The sequence below is a fragment of the Ranitomeya variabilis genome, chromosome 4 (assembly GCF_051348905.1).
Source record: "Ranitomeya variabilis isolate aRanVar5 chromosome 4, aRanVar5.hap1, whole genome shotgun sequence".
In the NCBI taxonomy this organism is placed as follows: domain Eukaryota; kingdom Metazoa; phylum Chordata; class Amphibia; order Anura; family Dendrobatidae; genus Ranitomeya; species Ranitomeya variabilis.
In genome coordinates, this window is record NC_135235.1 from 255,726,892 (window position 1) to 255,747,137 (window position 20,246).

At 45.3% G+C, this 20,246-nt stretch overlaps 1 protein-coding gene across 5 annotated transcripts in view; it reads left to right on the plus strand.

The window, feature by feature from the left end:
- LOC143768784 (uncharacterized) overlaps positions 1–20,246 on the plus strand; it is a 340,035-nt gene that overhangs the window by 230,584 nt on the left and 89,205 nt on the right. Inside the window, exon 1 of one of the 5 annotated variants that reach the window (XR_013214029.1) lies at positions 14,649–14,751. The exons of 2 other annotated variants lie outside the window; for them this stretch is intronic. The gene's annotated coding sequence lies outside the window, so the exon portion shown is untranslated. Of the gene's footprint in view, positions 1–14,648; positions 14,752–15,386; positions 15,719–17,288; positions 17,392–20,246 lie in introns of those variants that run through there. 2 more of the 5 variants (XR_013214027.1, XR_013214026.1) reach the window with 2 other exon arrangements.

The window sequence follows — 20,246 nt, forward strand, 5'->3', positions numbered from 1 at the left end:
AAACGCATCCACATTCAGCAATGCAGGATCTCCTGGCGCCAGGGAGAAAGCCCAATCTTGAGGGTCGCCACGTAACAAGGAGATAACAATTTTAACTTGCTGAGCGGAATCACCAGAGGAACGAGGTCTCAAAGAAAGAAATAATTTACAATTATTCTTAAAATTCAGAAACCCAGATCTATCTCCAGAAAAGAACTCAGGAATAGGTACTTTTGGCTCAGACATAGGACTGTGAACAACAAAATCCTGAATGATTTGCACCCTTGCAGCAAGATGATCCACACTAGAAGTCAGACTCTGAATATCCATGTCTGCAGCTGAACTCAAAGCCACCCAGAGATTAAGGGGATGAGAGAAGCTGGACAGACTGCAGCAAAGGGAGAGGAAAAAAAAAATTGTACTCAGGACTTCTCTTATCCCACTTCTGCGATGCATTAAACACTTTTCAGGCCTGCTGTACTGTTATAATCCCAGTGGCTTAGGATCACAAATCTAACCAGCTAAGTCAGAGACAATAGGACGAGCTCTGGGGATGTGGTAACTGGACTGACCGCAAAGCTGATCCTAACCAAACACACTAAAGGTAGCCGTGGAACGTTTCCTGAAATCCTAGACGTCTCTTCACGGCCTGAGAAACTGACTACCCCTAGAGATAAAGTAAGACCTCACTTGCCTCAGAGAAATAACCCCAAAGAAATAGAACAGCCCCCCACAAATAATAATGGTGAGTTAAGAGGAAAAGACAAACGCAGAGATGAAACAGGTTAAGCAAATGAGGCCCGCTAACACTAGAAAGCAGAAAATAGCAAGGGATCTGTGCGGTCAGTAAAAAACCCTATACAAAAATATCCACGCAGAGAATGCGAGAACCCCCACACCAACTAACGATGTGGGGGGAGCAACTCAGCACCCCAGAGCTACCAGCAAGCAGAGAAATCACATATTAGCAAGCTGGACAAAACTCATAATATTCTAGGAACATATTGAACACAGATGAGCAAGAATAAGCAAACAGAACTTAGCTTCTATTGAAGAGACTGGTAACGGATGTAGACAGGAGCAAACAGAATAGCACTGAATACAACGACAGCAGGCATAGACTGAGATTCCAAGTGAGCTTAAATAGAAAACCAGCCCACAGATAACGAGACAGCTGATGCCAGTCACAAACCTGCAGAAAGACAGCACTCACACAGTACCACTTGTGACCACAAGAGGGAGCCCAGAAATAGAGTTCACAACAGTGCATACACTCAAAACAGAGGATTGGGGAAGGCCAGGGCAGGTGCATACACGCAAAACAGAGAATTGGGGAAGGCCAGGGCAGGTGCGTACACTCAAAACAGAGGATTGGGGAAGGCCAGGGCAGGTGCGTACACTCAAAACAGAGAATTGGGGAAGGTCAGGGCAGGTGCATACACTCAAAACAGAGGATTGGGGGAGGTCAGGGCAGGTACATACACTCAAAACAGAGGATTGGGGAGGTCAGGGCAGGTGCATACATTCAATAGGGGATTGGGAGAGGTTAGATCAGATGCATACACCCAAAACAGAGAATTGGGGAAGGCCAGGGCATGTGTGTACACTCAAAACGGGATTGGGGGAGCTCAGGGCAGGTGCGTACACTCAAAACGGGATTGGAGGAAGTCAGGACAGGTGCATACACTCAAAACAGAGGATTGAGGAAGGTCAGGGCAGGTGCGTACACTCAAAACAGGATTGAGGAAGGTCAGTGCAGCTGCGTACACTCAAAACAGTATTGAGGAAGGTCAGGGCAGGTGCGTACAGTCAAAACAGAGGATAGGGGGAGGTCAGGGCAGGTGTGTACACTCAAAACAGAGGATTGGGGGAGGTCAGGGCAGGTGCATACACTCAAAACAGGATTGGGGAAGGCCTGGGCAGGTGCGTACCCTCAAAACAGAGGATTGGGGGAGGTAAGGAGTGCACACTCAAAAGAAATCTGCTTGCAAACATTCCAGTAGCCCTAAGGTACAATCCCCTGGCGAAAACAAGGAGGATTTATTTCCCAGGGGTTTGTTTCCTTCTTTGAGAATCATCATCTGTAAAAATTCCTCATATAAAGGTGATAAAACTTTAATGGGTCAGATACTGCTTTGGCAATATTTAGCTCTCCAAATACGAGCTCGTTGATGAATGGCTGGCAGTTGTGCAGAATTCTGCAGACTGGGTCAGCATTCAGATGTGATATTCCCAGCAACTCTTTTTATTGTATTGTTGATTTTTTTTTATTAGGTTATTACAGGAGATTCTTTATTGAGAACCCTGAAAATACCGACATTTGGTGAAAAGTTTCTTTTCACGCTGGAATGCACAAATGTATAAATGTAGCCACGTTCTGCAAAATGTCAAGTAAACATCCTCATTCAGAGCAGATTTTGTCTCTCACCGTATTCTGCCTACATACAGTTGTGTTCAAAAGTTTACATACCCTGGCAGAATTTTTGCTTTCTTGGCCTTTTTTCAGAGAATATGAATGATAAAATAAAAGCTTTTTCTCCACTCATGATTAGTGGTTCGGTGAATACATTTATTGTCAAACTACTCTGTATTTGCTTTTTTAATCAAAATGACAACCCAAAACATCCAAATGAAATGTTCACATACCCCATTTCTTAATACCGTGTATTGTCCCCAGGGGCTGGCTGGCAAATTTTAGCCTGGGGGGCAACCACACAGCAGTGGCCCATGAGTCACGGCCCATCCTTAAAGGGGTTGTTGGATCTTAAGCTACATGTCTAAAGTCACTGTGTGTGAATCCCCATATCGTGCACACTGTGAGGATTCTCTGGTGCCGGGAACAGGTGGTCTTGTGACTGCAAGCATGCGAATGAATATATATTATATATATATATATATACACTCACTGGCCACTTTATTAGGTACACCTGTCCAACTTCTTGTTAACACTTAATTTCTAATCAGCCAATCACATGGCAGCAACTCAGTGCATTTAGGCATGTAGACATGGTCAAGACAATCTCCTGCAGTTCAAACCGAGCATCAGTATGGGGAAGAAAGGTGATTTGAGTGCCTTTGAACGTGGCATGGTTGTTGGTGCCAGAAGGGCTGGTCTGAGTATTTCAGAAACTGCTGATCTACTGGGATTTTCACGCACAACCATCTCTAGGGTTTACAGAGAATGGTCCGAAAAAGAAAAAAAATCCAGTGAGCGGCAGTTCTGTGGGCGGAAATGCCTTGTTGATGCCAGAGGTCAGAGGAGAATGGGCAGACTGGTTCGAGCTGATAGAAAGGCAACAGTGACTCAAATCGCCACCCGTTACAACCAAGGTAGGCCTAAGAGCATCTCTGAACGCACAGTGCGTCGAACTTTGAGGCAGATGGGCTACAGCAGCAGAAGACCACACCGGGTACCACTCCTTTCAGCTAAGAACAGGAAACTGAGGCTACAATTTGCACAAGCTCATCGAAATTGGACAGTAGAAGATTGGAAAAACGTTGCTTGGTCTGATGCGTCTCGATTTCTGCTGCGACATTCGGATGGTAGGGTCAGAATTTGGCGTAAACAACATGAAATCTTTGGGATGTGGTGGAACGGGAGATTCGCATCAGGGATGTGCAGCCGACAAATCTGCGGCAACTGTGTGATGCCATCATGTCAATATGGACCAAAATCTCTGAGGAATGCTTCCAGCACCTTGTTGAATCTATGCCACGAAGAATTGAGGCAGTTCTGAAGGCAAAAGGGGGTCCAACCCGTTACTAGCATGGTGTACCTAATAAAGTGGCCAGTGAGTGAGTGTATATATATATATATATATATATATATATATATATATATATATATATAAAACACACAGTCCTACTGTATACAGTGACAGTCACACACACAACCCCACTGTATAATGACACGCACAGCCCCACTGTATAATGACAGGCACAGCCCCACTGTATAATGACAGGCACAGCCCCACTGTATAATGACAAGCACAGCCTCACTGTATAATGACACACACATGCACAACCCTACTGTATAATTAATGACACACACACAGCCCCACTGTATAGTGACACACACGCACGCACAGCCCCACTGTATAATGACACGCACAGCCCCAATGTATAATGACACGCACAGCCTCACTGTATAATCTCACACACAGCCTCACTGTATAATCTCACGCACACACTGTATAATCACACACACAGGGCCGGACTGGGACAAAAAAAAACAGCCCTGCCACACAAACCCCACCAGCCCACATACTATAACACTCCCCATCCCGATCAGTGAATTTTGCTATACTTTGTCCTGCCCTTCAACACTTCTCTTAAAGGCGTTATTTGAAGAGCCACATGTGAATGGCGCCGCAGTGCGCATGATCGAACACAGGTCCATTTACATGGTGCTCTTTACACCGCAGGCAGGCATCAGGGACACCCTGGGGATGAGGAGAGCCCAGAGGATGGCAGAGGACTGAGGAGCACAGCGCCCAGTGACCGCTCTGCAGAGGACTCACAGCAGAGGTGCCATCTCCCTCACAGGGGACCAGGGCTCCTCCTGCCGCCCAGCAGTATCTGCTCCGGAGCCAGGCGCCTCCTCCTCTCCTTCATTAGTGCCCCCGGCGCCTGCGTTGTAAGTTGGAAGGGCAGCGCAAGCTGCGCATGCCCGAAAAAAACCTTACAGCGCAGGCGCTGGAGACGCTAATGAAGGAAGAGGAGGTGGCGCCTGGCACACAGAGTACTGAGGGAGGCGTTTGTGTCAGGGGGGAAAAGACATGCCCCCCTGACAAACTACAGGTATGACAGGCAAATTCTAAAAACGATTACTTCAGCGTTGGAAGGGACCAGAACTAAAAGAGCCACCTTCACAGAATGCAGCATTACAGCTGCACAAGATGGCTTTTTTAGTTAAAAACGCCGGGGGGGGTTGAGGTTCCCTTTAATACAGGTGCTCATTAGGGTGGAATAACACTAGCATATGGCGTCGGATGTGATCTGCCAATGCTACTTGGCTCCTGCTCTGCTGTGAGCATGATCCGAGTGTCCGTGCTCCAATGCTCTCGCAGCACAAGTGTGGAGGAGACGGAGAAATTAATTTCTCCATCTTCTCAATGGTCTGACTCGCCGTGTATCAGACTGCAACATCTGCTGAGGAAAAAAAAAAACGACTGCACACGGACAGCAAGTGAGAAGAGAATCGTACCACTTTTGTGGAAGAAAATGGAACCGATTTTTTTTATACACTATATTAGTCCATGTGGCAACATTTCACTTCCATATCAGAGAAATGTGCAGTTACGGATCCGAAACGTTGCCACATGGGCCAATAAGAAGTACGCTACTTTTCTCACAATTAATCAGAGTGATAGACAGATACACACACATACATAATAAGAATAGATACTGAGAATTACACCATTTATGCAGGACAGTAGAAGTATACACAGCTCACAATATACCGTATATACTTGAGTATATGTCGACCCAAGTATATGCCGAGGCACCTAATTTTGCCAGAAAAAAACTGGGAGAGCTTATTGAGTCGAGTATAAGCCAGGTATGCATTGTCCCCACATCCCCGTCCTTGTATGCATGGCTCCCCTGTCCCTGTATGCATGGCTCCTTATCCCCGTCCTTGTATGCATAGCTCCTCATCCCTGTCCTTGTATGCATGGTCCCCCCATCCCTGTCCTTGTATGCATTGCTCCTTATCCCAGTCCTTGTATGCATGGCTCCTCATCCCCATCCTTGTCTGCATGGCTCCCCCGTCCGCATGGCTCCTCATCCCCGTCTTTGTATGCATGGCTCCTTATCCCCATCCTTGTCTGCATGAGCTCCTTATCCCAGTCCTTGTATGCATGGCTCCTTATCCCCGTCCTTGTATGCATGGCTCCTCATCCCCGTCTTTGTATGCATGGCTCCTTATCCCCATCCTTGTCTGCATGGGCTCCTTAGCTCCTTATCCCCATCCTTGTATGCATGACTCCTTATCCCCGTCCTTGTATGCATGGGCCTCTTATTCCCATTTTTGTATGCATGGCTCCTTATCCTCGTCCTTGTATGCATGGCTCCTTATCCCCGTCCTTTTATGCATGGCTCCGTCCTTGTTCATGTATGCATGGTTCCGATAAAAAAAAAAAAACACATCCTACTTACCTTCCCTGCATGCCCTCGCAGCATCTCGTTTTGGTGCCAGCAGCTCCTGTGGCTGGGTGATCACGTGTCCCCCACTCATTAAGATAATGAATATTTAGGCCGGAGACACACTGCTGCGAGATACGGCCGAGTCTCGCTGGTTAAAAGCAAGCTGTGGCACCTGCACTCCGGATCGGAGCGTGCAGCTGCATAGCAATACATGGAGCCGCACGCTCCGCTCCGGAGTGCAGGTGCCACAGCTTGCTTTTAACCAGCGAGACTCGGCCGTATCTCGCACCAGTGTGTCTCCGGCCTTTACCCACGCCTATGGGAGTGGAGAGGGGTGAATACTCATTACCTTAATGAGAGGCAGACACATGATCGCTCGGTCTGAAGAGCTGCTGGCGCCAGAACAAGATGCAGCGAGGGAGCGCAGGGAAGGTAAGTAGGATGTGTGCTGGAAGCCAGCAGCTGTGGCTGTGAACCCTATAAGAGAAATGAATATTCACGGCACTGGAATATTCTGTGACTCGCTGCTCCCCCTCCGTTTTTCTGGGACAATGACTCGTGTATAAGCTGAGGGGGGTGTTTTCAGGACAAAAAAAAATATGCTGAAAAACTCGGCTTATACATGAGTTTATACGGTATACTACAATCTATTATATACACAGAGGCATATTATATACCGTGTTAAGGAATATAGAGCGGTGTATATATTATATTAGATGGTGACCCGATTCTAACGCATCGGGTATTCTAGAATATGCATGTCCACGTAGTATATTGCCCAGCCACGTAGTATATTGCCCAGTGACATAGTATATTGCCCAGCCACGTAGTATATTGCCCAGTGATGTAGTATATTGCCCAGCCACGTAGTATATTGCCCAGTTACGTAGTATACAGCACAGAGCCACGTAGTATATTGCACAGCGATGTAGTATACAGCACAGAGCCACGTAGTATATTGCACAGCAATGTAGTATACAGCACAGAGCCACGCAGTATATTGCCCAGCCACGTAGTATATTGGCCAGTCACGTAGTATATTGCCCAGCTACGTAGTATATTGCCCAGCAACGTAGTATATTGCCCAGCCGCGTAGTATATTGCCCAGCCGCGTAGTATATTGCCCAGCCATGTAGTATATTGCCCAGCCGCGTAGTATATTGCCCAGCCATGTAGTATATTGCCCAGCCACGTAGTATATTGCCCAGCCACGTAGTATATTGCCCAGCCACGTAGTATATTGCCCAACCACGTAGTATACAGCACAGAGCCACGTAGTATATTGCACAGCGATGTAGTATACAGCAGAGCCACATAGTATATTGCACAGCGATGTAGTATACAGCACAGAGCCACGTAGTATATTGCCCAGCCACGTAGTATATTGCCCAGTTACGTAGTATACAGCACAGAGCCACGTAGTATATTGCCCAGCCACGTAGCATATTGCCCAGCCACGTAGCATATTGCCCAGCCACGTAGCATATTGCCCAGCCACGTAGTATATTGCCCAGTGACGTAGTATATTGCCCAGTGACGTAGTATTCAGCACAGAGCCACGTAGTATATTGCACAGCGACGTAGTATACACCACAGAGCCATGTAGTATATTGCCCAGCTACGTAGTATATTGCCCAGCCATGTATGTCACAGGTTAAAAAATAAAAAATAAACATATACTCACCTTCCGAGGGGTCCCTTGTAGTTCTGTCGCCTGTGTGCCGTGCAGGCGGCAGCTTCCGGTCCCAGGGTGTGATGACGTCGCAGTCACTTGACCGTGACATCATCGCAGGTCTTTCTCGCGCAGGCACTCAGGACCCGTGATGACGTCGTGGTCACATGACCGTGACATCACGGCAGGTCCTTCTCGCAGACCATCCTTGCCAACGGAACCTGCCGCTTGCATGGACCGGTCACCGGAGCGTTGCGAGGAGTGGGAAAGGCGGCAGAAGGTGAGTATATAATGATTTTTTATTTTTTTAAAATTATTTTTAACATTAGATCTTTCTACTATTGACGCTGCATAGGCAGCATCAATAGTAAAAAGTTGGTCACACAGGGTTAATAGCGGCGGTAGCGGAGTGAGTTACCCGCGGCATAACGCGCTCCGTTACCGCTGGCATTAATCCTGTGTGCGGTGACTGCGGGGAATATGGAGCGGGCGCCGGGCATTGACTGCAGCGGAGTAGGGATGGACTAATCGGACTGTGCCCGTCGCTGATTGGTCGCGGCAGCCATGACAGGCAGCTGGCGAGACCAATCAGCGACTTGGATTCCATGACAGACAGAGGCCGCAACCAATGAATATCCGTGACAGACAGACGGAAGTGACCCTTAGACAATTATATAGTAGATAGTGTAGAGATGTGGCAGCAGTGTATATATAGTGTGTGTACACCAGTCACAGTATCACATACAATATATAGGTGATACTACAACTATACACATCAGTCGCAGTGTCAACTATATATTGTATATATATATATATACATAGCGCCATACTATACAAACATCTCTACACTCTCTCTCTCTATGTAATATATATATATATATACTGTATATATATATATTCAAAAAATATACACACACACACATCTCTACAATATACGGTAATTAGGACAGAATTATACTATGTTATGATGCATACATCACGTAGGAGACACAGAGGCTGATGTACATAGGAGACACCGCGACTGCTGAATATATATCACATTGAAGCTACTGTATATACAATATATAGTTGACACTGCGACTGATGTGTATAGTTGTAGTATCACCTATATATTGTATGTGATACTGTGACTGGTGTACACACATTATATAGATGAAACTGATAAAATAAAATTATATATATATATATATATATATATATATATATATATATATATATATATATATATTAGACACAGATAGATAGTGCTGCTATACACAGCAGTATCACCTATACAACGTATATGCAGTAGTATATACATTATACAGGTGATACTGCAAATGTTGGATACACGATATATAGGCGATACTGCTACTGCTGTATATAATGATAGTATCACCTATATATCATGTATACAGCAGTCTATATACATTATATAGGCAATACTGCTACTGATGTGTATATATGTTATATATAGGTGATACTGTTGTGTATATATGTACGTGTGTGTGTGTGTGTATACACACACACACCAGTATTGCCTATATAACGACATATATACACAGCAGTATCACCTATATACACATCAGTAGCGGTATTGCCTATATAATGTGTATAGACTACTAAATATACATTATATAGGTGATACTGATGTATATAATCACTATACTACCTATATAATGTATGTATAGCAGTCTACATCTTATATAGGTAACACTGCTACTTATGTGTATATACATTATATCGGTGGTACTGCTGTGTATACATGTACATATATGTGTATACATACATGTGTGTGTACAGTATACTGTATATACAGTATGTATACACACACACTGCAGTGTCACCTATATAAGGTATATACGCATCAGTAGCAGTGTCACCTATATAAGATATAGGCTGCTATACATACATTTTAGTGGTATAGTGATTATATACAGCAGTATCACCTATATAACGTATATATAGCAGTCTATACACATTATATAGGTGCAACTGCTGTATATACATTAAAAAATCATCTTGGGACTCACCCAGGTCCCTGAGATTGGGGGGGGAGGTCGGGAGGATGAAGGGCTGAGATGTGTTGGGTCCTCTCCAGCGTCGGCAGTGAAGAGGATCCCAGGCATTGGTGAGCAGTCTTCTCTGACGCTGGTACAGGCCGGCCAGCGTCAGACACAGTCAGGTCAGGTGGAGGCGTCCTATGCGCGCCGGCCTTTTCAAATGTGCGCGCGTGGTCTCCTGCTTGCCCGCGCTGACACGGGCAGCAGACGAGCACGCGCAGGAACTAGGACCGCGGCCGTGCTCGCGCACTAGCGTGGGCCGCCGCGGCACTTATCAGCGCGGGCAACGCGCGCACACAGGACCTGGCTTAGTTTTAAAGGGCCGGCTGGAGGGATGCGGCGCGCTATGTATTAAAATCGCTGCCGGTCCTCCAGCGGCCCTGTGCAGCTGCTCAGGCACCGGCCCGGGGGGCATATGCACTCCTGCCACCTGGCCCAGTCCGCCCCTGATTGTCCCCTCTAACATCAATGACAGCTTGAAGTCTTTTGTGGTAGTTGTGGATGAGGTTCTTTATTTTCTCAGATGGTAAAGCTGCCCACTCTTCTTGGCAAGAAGCCTCCAGTTCCTGTAAACTCCTGGGCTGTCTAGCATGAACTGCGCGCTTGAGATCTCCCCAGAGTGGCTCAAGGATATTGAGGTCAAGAGACTGAGATGGCTGTCATGAATCCACACCGCTGCCACCAATTTGTCATGGATCCGCACCGCTGCCACCAATATGTCACGATTCACACCGTGACCGTCAACCCTACGTCACGGATTGGGGTGACTTTAGGCCTGCTATCACATGTGCAGGGGGGGCTTATCTTAGTTATCATTCCACTGCTACAATGTGATGAAAAAACACACACAAGGTTATTGACCTCCTAGTTTACAGCAGGGGCTTATTTTAGTTATCCCACTGCTCTTCAATATACCACAAACTGCAGGGATTTAGGTATATCCCGCTTTACAGCTCTGCTTGAACTTGCAGCTCTCTGGCGCCCCCTTACCCTCAGGTCAGATTAGGTACTGCACCTAGGGTAATTAGTCGTCAGAAAGGCTGCCTGCTATGTACTGGCTATTGGGCACGCTGCAGCGAGGCGATATAACTACTCCCGCTCAGGCAGGCACAATAATTATCAACGCCGCGGTCGCTACAACAAAACCCAAAGGCTATGTTCACACATTGCAGTTTTTGCTGCGGATCCGCAGCGGATTTGCAGCTGCGGATCCGCAGCAGTTTTCCATGCAGGGTACAGTACAATGTTACCCTATGGAAAACAAAAACTGTGCCCACTTTGCGTTTTTCCGCTTGAAAATCCGCGCTGATTTTCTGCGGAAAAAAAGAAGTAGCATGTCAATTCTTTCTGCGGATTCTGCAGCGGTTTTCCACCTGCACCAATAGGAAAGTGCAGTTGGAAACCCGCAGTGGAATCCGCAGTAGAAACCGCACAAAAAAACGCAGGGAAAACCACCGCCGTTTTGCACTGCGGGTTTTACAAATCCGCAGCTGAAAAATCCACAGCAAAAAAAAGCACAGTGTGAACAAGCCCAAAGGCCCCGCACACGATATGCTGCCACCAGCTTCGATTAAACGGGTCCGAAGCTAACCCAAAACAGTAGCGTAATTGCCTTCAGAATGCTTAAGGTACGTTTTAGAACAGGAAGAACGAATCTAGTATTTTAAATATTTTACTCTATTAAAGATTGAGGCAGTGTTTATAAAAAGGTATAAAAATGTTACAATATGAGACAATTGAAAATGTGCAAGGTAATTATAAAATAAAGGGATTAAATGAGAAAAGGTAACACTCAAATGTTCTCAGGACATTGCAGGCAACCAGGCTAGTGGGTGGAGTTCCCATATGTCCCAATGCATCAGGACTGGCAGTCATGACTCCTCAGATAAGACTCAGACAGACTCTCACAGACTCTGAAGGCTGGGTAAAGTGGAGTCACTTAAATAACCACAGCCTTGTGTCATCACTAACAGGGCTGGTTTCCTTAGCCCCTCCTATCTCTTCAGTCTTAGTAAATTTAACACAAGTTTGTCTAATGCCTGTATCTCCGCTACAGAACATGTCAGAATCATAACATACCCAGCATTCATCTTGTATTAACATTGGCATTCTAATGAGACCAAATTTGTGCTCTTTGTGACTCACAGTTCCAGAGAAATCCATACTCTGTCCCTGTTAGAACTAGAAGCCCGCGTTTACCGTGGCTGATAGAACCGTCGATGGAGATTCACAAACTGGACCCATCATTTTTCCAGCCTAAACCGTTGGCCCAATATCTCACTATAATGGAACAAAGGACTTCTTGCCTTTAAAGAAGGAGATCAGACCAGTTTCTGCTGGAGGAAGATTTGAGCCAACACAAGCGATCATAAAAATTCTTTTGGGAGGGGCATGAAGAGTGAGTTGCTCAAAGTCAGGAATTTACAGCCAGAGCAATAAAAGCTCTTCTACCCCCATTGAAAAGAAAAGCTAAATCCTGAAGTAAAAAGGGGGGTCAACGCCCACCCTATAGGTGCTGGCAATGGGAGACTAAAACTTATATTTCATACAATATCGTGACAAAGGCCACTCCAGAACCTTCACTTTGTTCTGCTGTAGCCAATGACAGGTCGACTTGGCCTTGTGTTTTGGATCGATGTCATGTTGGAACATCCAAGTGCGTCCCATGCGCAGCTTCCGGGCTGATGATTGTAAATTTGCCTTCAGTATTTGCTGATAACATGCTGTATTCATCTTTCCTTCAACTTTGACCAAGTTTCCTGTGCCTTTGTAGCTCACACATCCCCAAAACATCAGCGATCCACCTCCGTGCTTTACAGTAGGAATGGTGTTCCTTTCATCATAGGCCTTGTTGACCTCTCTCCAAATGTAACTTTTATGGTTGTGGACAAAAAGTTCAATTTTGGTCTCATCACTCCAAATTACCTTGTTCCAGAAGTGTTGAGGCTTTTCTCTCTGCTGTTTTGCATTTTGTAGGTGAGATACTTTGTGGCATTTGCGCAGTAATGGCTTTCTTCAGGCGACTCGACCATGCAGCCCATTTTTCTTCAAGTGCCTCCTTATTGTGCATCTTGAAACTGCCACACCGCTAGTTTTCAGAGAGTCCAGTATTTCAGCTGATGTTATTTGTGGGTTTTTCTTTGCATCCCGAACAATTTTCCTGGCACTTGTAGGAACATGATGCAAACTGCTTATCAGGGGGTCTGAAAATAAAATAAGGAAAAATAATTGGAGATTTAATCTTTTTTTTAATTATGGGTAACCACGGTCTTTAAATAGTCATTGTCATTTCAATAAACTTTACATAAATCAATAGAATAAGCAAATATAAGAAATATAACATGTTACCAGAAAAATCTGCTTCTTTCTCCATTTATGAGCCTCTTCTTGTCCTTCCCCTGCCTCCTAAACTCATGCAACACTGTCTGCGAGCTCAGAAAAGTATCACATTACATCTCCTATATACTATAGAGAGGAGAGGAGAAGAGAAGTGAGGAGCACTCAGCTCAGTGAGATCCTACTGCAGCTCCAAGCAACTATTTTCCTTCATTTCCGGGTTGGATTCACAGCCACACAGCTCAGTACGGCTATAGAATGTGTTTTATGTACCTGCTGCTTCTATTTCTGTGCTATAGAGCAACAGCAGAACAGGAATCCATCACATCTGTGTGCGCTGTGTCTATAGGTCTCCACACACAGAAGGTGGGAGATAAAGAGCCTGCAGAGGGAAAACTGCTAAAAATGCAGTAGAAGTTATGTAATGGCCAGAAATAATGTTATTCCTCATGTACAAGCCTAACAGTCACCTGAAACCACAGGAACGCTCTGTCTGTTCCTAACAGCTTCTTATTGGGAGGGTGCATGACCTCCATCCGCTTATTCTCTTGGAGCCTCCACGATCCAGGGGCCTGAGAAGTGTCGTAAACCGTAAAGTCAGACATTGCATGTAGTGTGTGACTGCGGGACATAAACCTCCGCCCAGACGGTCATCTCTCATTGATTCCATAATTGGCTTTAATCATTTTTTATAGCTGGCGACGCGTGTGTTTATCTGAGCTGTTTATTATGTTGGTGATAATAACACGTCCTCTGCCGCTCCATTTATCTATCGGTTTGTTTCTCTGTTTGTTCTCTTTCTAGGCTTTAATTATGATTTATGTTTTTGCGTTTAGTTCTCGATTCTTTATAAACTGAAAACCAGATTAAAAGAGCTTTTAGTTATAAACTTGCCTAAAAAAATTCATCTGTATTACAGCACAGTCAGAAATGTGAGAATTTTCCTTTTTCCCTTTGTTGGTTTGTTTATATGTACAGTACAGACCAAAAGTTTGGACACACCTTCTCATTTAAAGATTTTTCTGTATTCTCATCATGACTATGAAGACTGTACATTCACACTGAAGGCATCAAAACTATGAATTAACACATGTGGAATTATATACTTAACAAAAAAGTGTGAAACAACTGAAAATATGTCTTATATTCTAGGTTCTTCAAAGTAGCCACCTTTTGCTTTGATAACTGCTTTGCACACTCTTGGCATTTTCTTGACACCTCGTACACATTTAGCTCCACTCCATACACCTCATACACACACGGCTCCGCTCCATACACCTCATACACAGACATGGCTCTGCTACATCCACACTGTACACCTCCTGACCCCACACAAGGCAGCTTACTTACCTCATCCAGCAGCACCATGGCAAGTTGGCAACCAGCACAGCCGAGTCCTGCAATCCACGGAGGTCCCGATCATGTGACCCCTGACTCCTCCCCTCCTGTGACCTCATCACAGGTCCTGTGCGCACAGAGCAGCCAATATGTGGTGTAAGGCTCTGCGGGTGCAGGGATGACTGGCTGATACTTTGCACACCTCCCAACCAGTGCGGGACATACCGGCCATGACAGGTATGTAATATGTACACAGTGACTGCACCAGCAGAATAGTGAGTGCAGCTCTGGAGTATAATACAGGATGTAACTCAGGGTCAGTAATGTAATGTATGTACACAGTGACTGCACCAGCAGAATAGTGAGCGCAGCTCTGGGGTATAATACAGGAGGTAACTCAGGATCAGTAATGTATGTACACAGTGACTGCACCAGCAGATTAGTGAGTGCAGCTCTGGGGTATAATACAGGATGTAACTCAGGATCAGTAATGTAATGTATGTACACAGTGACTGCACCAGCAGAATAATGAGTGCAGCTCTGGGGTATAATACAGGAGGTAACTCAGGATCAGTAATGTATGTACACAGTGACTGTACCAGCAGAATAGTGAGTGCAGCTCTGGGGTATAATACAGGAGGTAACTCAGGATCAGTAATGTAATGTATGTACACAGTGACTGCACCAGCAGAATAGTGAGTGCAGCTCTGGGGTATAATACAGGAGGTAACTCAGGATCAGTAATGTAATGTATGTACACAGTGACTGTACCAGCAGAATAGTGAGTGCAGCTCTGGGGTATAATACAGGAGGTAACTCAGGATCAGTAATGTAATGTATGTACACAGTGACTGTACCAGCAGAATAGTGAGTGCAGCTCTGGGGTATAATATTTCATTTTGGCTATTATCTGTCCCACCATAGTTGTGGACAGTTCTTCTTTCACACTTGCTGAGGTTTTGGGACTTCTTTGTCAGACATGTTGCGAGCTATATGGCGTTATTAGTGCACATGTGTCGCGTATTATTAATGATGTTCGGCTTCGCGCTCTGCATACATTTCTTCATATTCTGGTAAAGGTCAGACTTTTTGTTAATGTCATTGGTGATTATGAATTCCTCTTAGCTGTAAGGAGACGCCGCAGCTTCTTACTGAGCAGCGCGGAGGAGATTATACGATTTCCTCTATATCCAGGGATATTGGAGTAAGTAGCGCAGATCTTTTGTAGATGGGAGCATGGAGTGTGGCGCAGTGTTTGGGGGTCTGCCTCGGGCATCTGTCTGGCATAGCGAAGCCTTGATGCTGCAGTTCTGACCTCTGGCACCCGTGTACCTGCTTCTCCGGCCGTTCTGTCGCCATTATATCAGAGCCATTAGTAAGCGGGCGGCGGGAAGAAGCGGCCGTACAAGAACGCGTCCAGCGCTCCTGACCCCATGCTTCGGTCTTGTGATTATTTGTCGCCTCCATCGGAGCGCTGCACCCGATATAGTGCAGCATTATTACACCTCGGGACCGAGCCGGGGGCCTCGCACTAATAATACACAAATTCATGGTGGCGGTTATAATAAATCCAGGATTTATTCTCGGGCTGATGCGGGCTGTTACCAGGAGGATGAATGCTCTGGGTGTCATGTCGCTCTCGTGTCCCCTCGCACTGCCGTCCAATTATCCACCTGACAGGCTAGAAATGGATCCTGTGCTCGGCGCTTTCCTGCCAGGCGCTGTAAAGAAGCTGTTGCCTAGCAACACGGCCCTGGAAGTGATTGAAGAAAGGTTCCCTGATTAACCTACCGAGAGTCAAAAGAGGCTTTAGCGTGGATTTACTCCATTTGTCAAAGGGCACCGCATAGGAAAATCTTTATTTAGGTCTCTCGGGCCGCGGCGCTTCACTGAGGCAAACTGAACGATTATGCTGTTAGCAAAGTCTGACTGTGGCTCGTGCTGCAGAATTAGCAGTGCAGTGCATAGTCAGCAGCACAGTGCAGAGCCAGAAAATGCTACCATCATGGGGTCAGTCATTGGATATGTCATTGCATGGGGTCTGACTTCTGGGACCCCCACTAATCCTGGAAATGAACTGCGGTACTCATCCAGTTTTTCCTACTTACCTCTGCAAAGGGAATAAATGGCCCTATTGCGATGATTAAAGGGTTATTCCCATCTCCAACATCCTATCCCAATAATAATTTTAGGAAATACCTCCAATTAGAAATGCAGTATAGTTCTTCTGATTCACTATGTCACTTACCCCATGTGCAGGCATTGCAGTAGTTTAGATATCCATGGTTACGACCACTAATTAACTAACTGTCATTATATGAGTGGTCGTAACCATGGATATCTAAGCTACTGCAATGCCTGCACATGGGGTAAGCAGAGTGAATCAGAAGAACTGTACTATATTTAGAGGTATTTAGTAATAATATTTTTATTACACCCATTACATATGGGAGTTAGGACACCTTTTATACTTTGGATACACCATCACTTAATGAGGGAAGAATATCCCTTTCACTGTATTAAAGCAGAGTTGAAAATAAGGTCTTATAATACGACATTACTTGGACAACTTCTTTTCATGCCCCCATAAAATAATAAAGCTTATTATTCCCCTCCAGTGTCAGCGCCGTTCCTGTGGTGTCGGCGCTTGCTTTCCTGGGGCTCCCGTGCTGCTGTAGTGACATGTGACGCAGTCGTCCAATCAGCGCTGTCCCCGCCTCCTGTGGAGATCAGCTGCAGCCCGGACTTCCTCTTCATGGTAGATTTGTCTGAAGGCGGAGACAGTGACTCCAGCTCTGATTGGCCGCCGGCGTCACATGTCACAGCAACAGCACGGGAGTGAGTGGCGACTCAGCGGGAACCACGCCGGCACAGGGGGTGAGTATAGGATTAATTATTTTTCAAACATTTTGATCAAGAAGGTGTTGTCCTAGTAGTGGAGAACCCCTCTAAGAAGTGTACCCGTCCTTTCACCCCGAGCCTGGTGACAGAACGTTCATCCTGCCATTATTCCCTGTGGTAAGGTGAATCTGCTTTTAGTGACTGATATGATGAGGGTCCGTCCTGATTCTCACGCTCTGTAATGGGTCACACGATGTCGGCAGTAGCACTTTCCTTCTCATTTCCCATCATGCATCGAGCCTCCCCTCATACTGATACATGTGCCAGGTTTGCCTAGGGTGCTGGGGTACACTACGGCCATCGCGGGTGCTCGGGTGATTGGTTTGCTTCCCTGCGGCCTCATGTTTTTGGTTTGCCTTACAAACATCGTCAATTCCCGCGTGTTTTGTGGCTGTTCTAACAGAAGCAAAACATGCGGGCGCGGGAATGCGAACATGTCACCCGAGCACCCGCATTGCTCGGAGTATACCCCACACCCTAGGCAAACCTTGCGCTCATCACTAATAACGAGTCAGTATGGGAAACTGGTCGGCAACATCAATGGATTCTGCCCAGGACAAGATAGGCCGGGCGCACAATGCTCCTTTCATCGCTGGATGATGTTATTCATCCTACTGTCTTTTCTATTCTCCCTGGAATAAAGTGACGATCCGCGATTCCTCAGAAGTCCTTTTCTCTGAATTTACACCATTGTAGCCGGAGATTTATATTTTCTCTGCAGCCGACACAGATAAGACTCCCCTCCTATAAAACACTGGAGAGAAATGATGGAAACTGTGTAGACTGCTCCCGTGTAAATGCTGTAAATCTGACCCCGGATGCGGCTGTAGATCCCACTGTCAGCCCCGCTCTGCATAAATCTTCCTCTTTAACACATGGAAACATTTCATCACAGATTACTTTTATGTCACTCGATAACAGACATCAGGAAATAAAGAAATGTAAGTGCAAGATGATGATGATGATGAGGCTGAGGATGATGGTGAGGGTGATGATGAGGCTGAAGATGATGATGCTGAGGATGAAGATGAGTTATGATGACGCTGAGGATGAAGATGAGGGTGATGATGACGCTGAGGATGAAGATGAGGGTGTTGATGATGACGCTGAGGATGAAGATGAGGGTTTTGATGATGACGCTGAGGATGATGGTGATGATCAGGCTGAAGATGATGATGCTGAGGATGAAGATGAGTTATGATGAGGACACTGAGGATGAAGATGAGGGTGATGATGATGCTGAGGATGAAGATGAGGGTGTTGATGATGACGCTGAGGATGAAGATGAGGGTGTTGATGATGACGCTGAGGATGAAGATGAGGGTGATGATGATGATGCTGAGGATGAAGATGATAACGATACCTTTTGTACTTTGGCAGCATTTTTTATTTGCATTTTCCAATCATTGATCTGCAGTTTCTTGGTTACTGTGTTTTAGTTCCCGCTTTCTTTGGTGTCATTTCTAACATTACAAGTCACGTGATTTATAGATGACGGGATTCCTAATTCCACAATAATTTTAAAATGCAACAAAAAAATGCCACTGGTGTTTTTTAATCCAATGAAGAAATGCACAAACTTGTTTGAAAACAATAAGCACTGTGTGAGCTGCCCTATATAATTTCCCATTGATTCCCAGTAAACATTAGACAATCAAGATGCCCCCCACACACACACATTTTCTTTGCCAGTGTTTTTCACACAAGTTCTTTCTGACATTATCGTTTTTGTTTTTTCCTTATAGAATGAATGTGTTTTAGTAATTGTGCAATGTCAAAAATTTGATATCTACTGACCAGCTTTCTAGAGTTCTTAATGACAAAAACACCATAAAAATACATTTAAAGCATCTAAAGGGACGCTGGCGGCTGATTTTTGCTTCCCACACCATCGGCAGCATGGATCGGAGCCTTACGGTATGATTGCAACCAGATATATGTTCTCTGGAATGCTTCAGTGTTTGTTTCATAGAAAATGCAGTTTGATCTTCACCCCTGGAGGTCCCAAGCGGTAGATATTGTCATTATGTTTCCTATCACAATTTTACCTTTCTATAGAGATGAAACATGGCATGGATAGCATCATCCATCAAGATATTAAGTTGCAAGTGTTAGGCTGGCATTACCTTATGTTCATCGTTTTGCTACGATGCTGAAAATATATCTCCAACAAATATCGAATCGATGCAAAGCCCAATATTCGTCACTGACTACTGGCTCCAGAAAGTCTGGGGACCAGTACTTTGAACAGAGGAAGCTCTTGCCTTGGAAGTGTACTTCTCCACCTCTGAGTAAACAAACCTGACTCTTGGTGATTGGTTCTCAGAGCAGATCTATGTTGTAATTACCTGTTTATGGCAGGATGTGCCCACTTCAATGGCTGTTGAATTGTCATATGTCTCTCTCACTTACCCAGTTATAATTAATAGCATATGTTCAATGTGAGGGTGATATGTCCCCTCTCTGGAAAAGTCCTTATGGATTTTAATTTTTCTCTATGGGACTGTATTTAAACTTTACCAATCCCAGTGTCCCAGTCCTTTTTGATCTGGGGAACTGTATGGATAGCACCCTGGTAGCTATAAAGTGGTGTAAGCTACAATGCTCAGCTTCTGTTCTTCATCTCATGTATTCTTTTTGTTTGCTTTGTGACAATTATTTGACCATGGCTGCATTTGTTCCATGTTGCCCCATTGACGGGTGCAGTATGTGCTGCCTCCAGCCTTCGTGCATATTATTAATGCATGTAATTACAGTATTAGCTCCTGGTGGAAGTTTCTATATAATCTGTGTATGTGTTTATTGACATAACCTCAGCCCGTAATAACTAT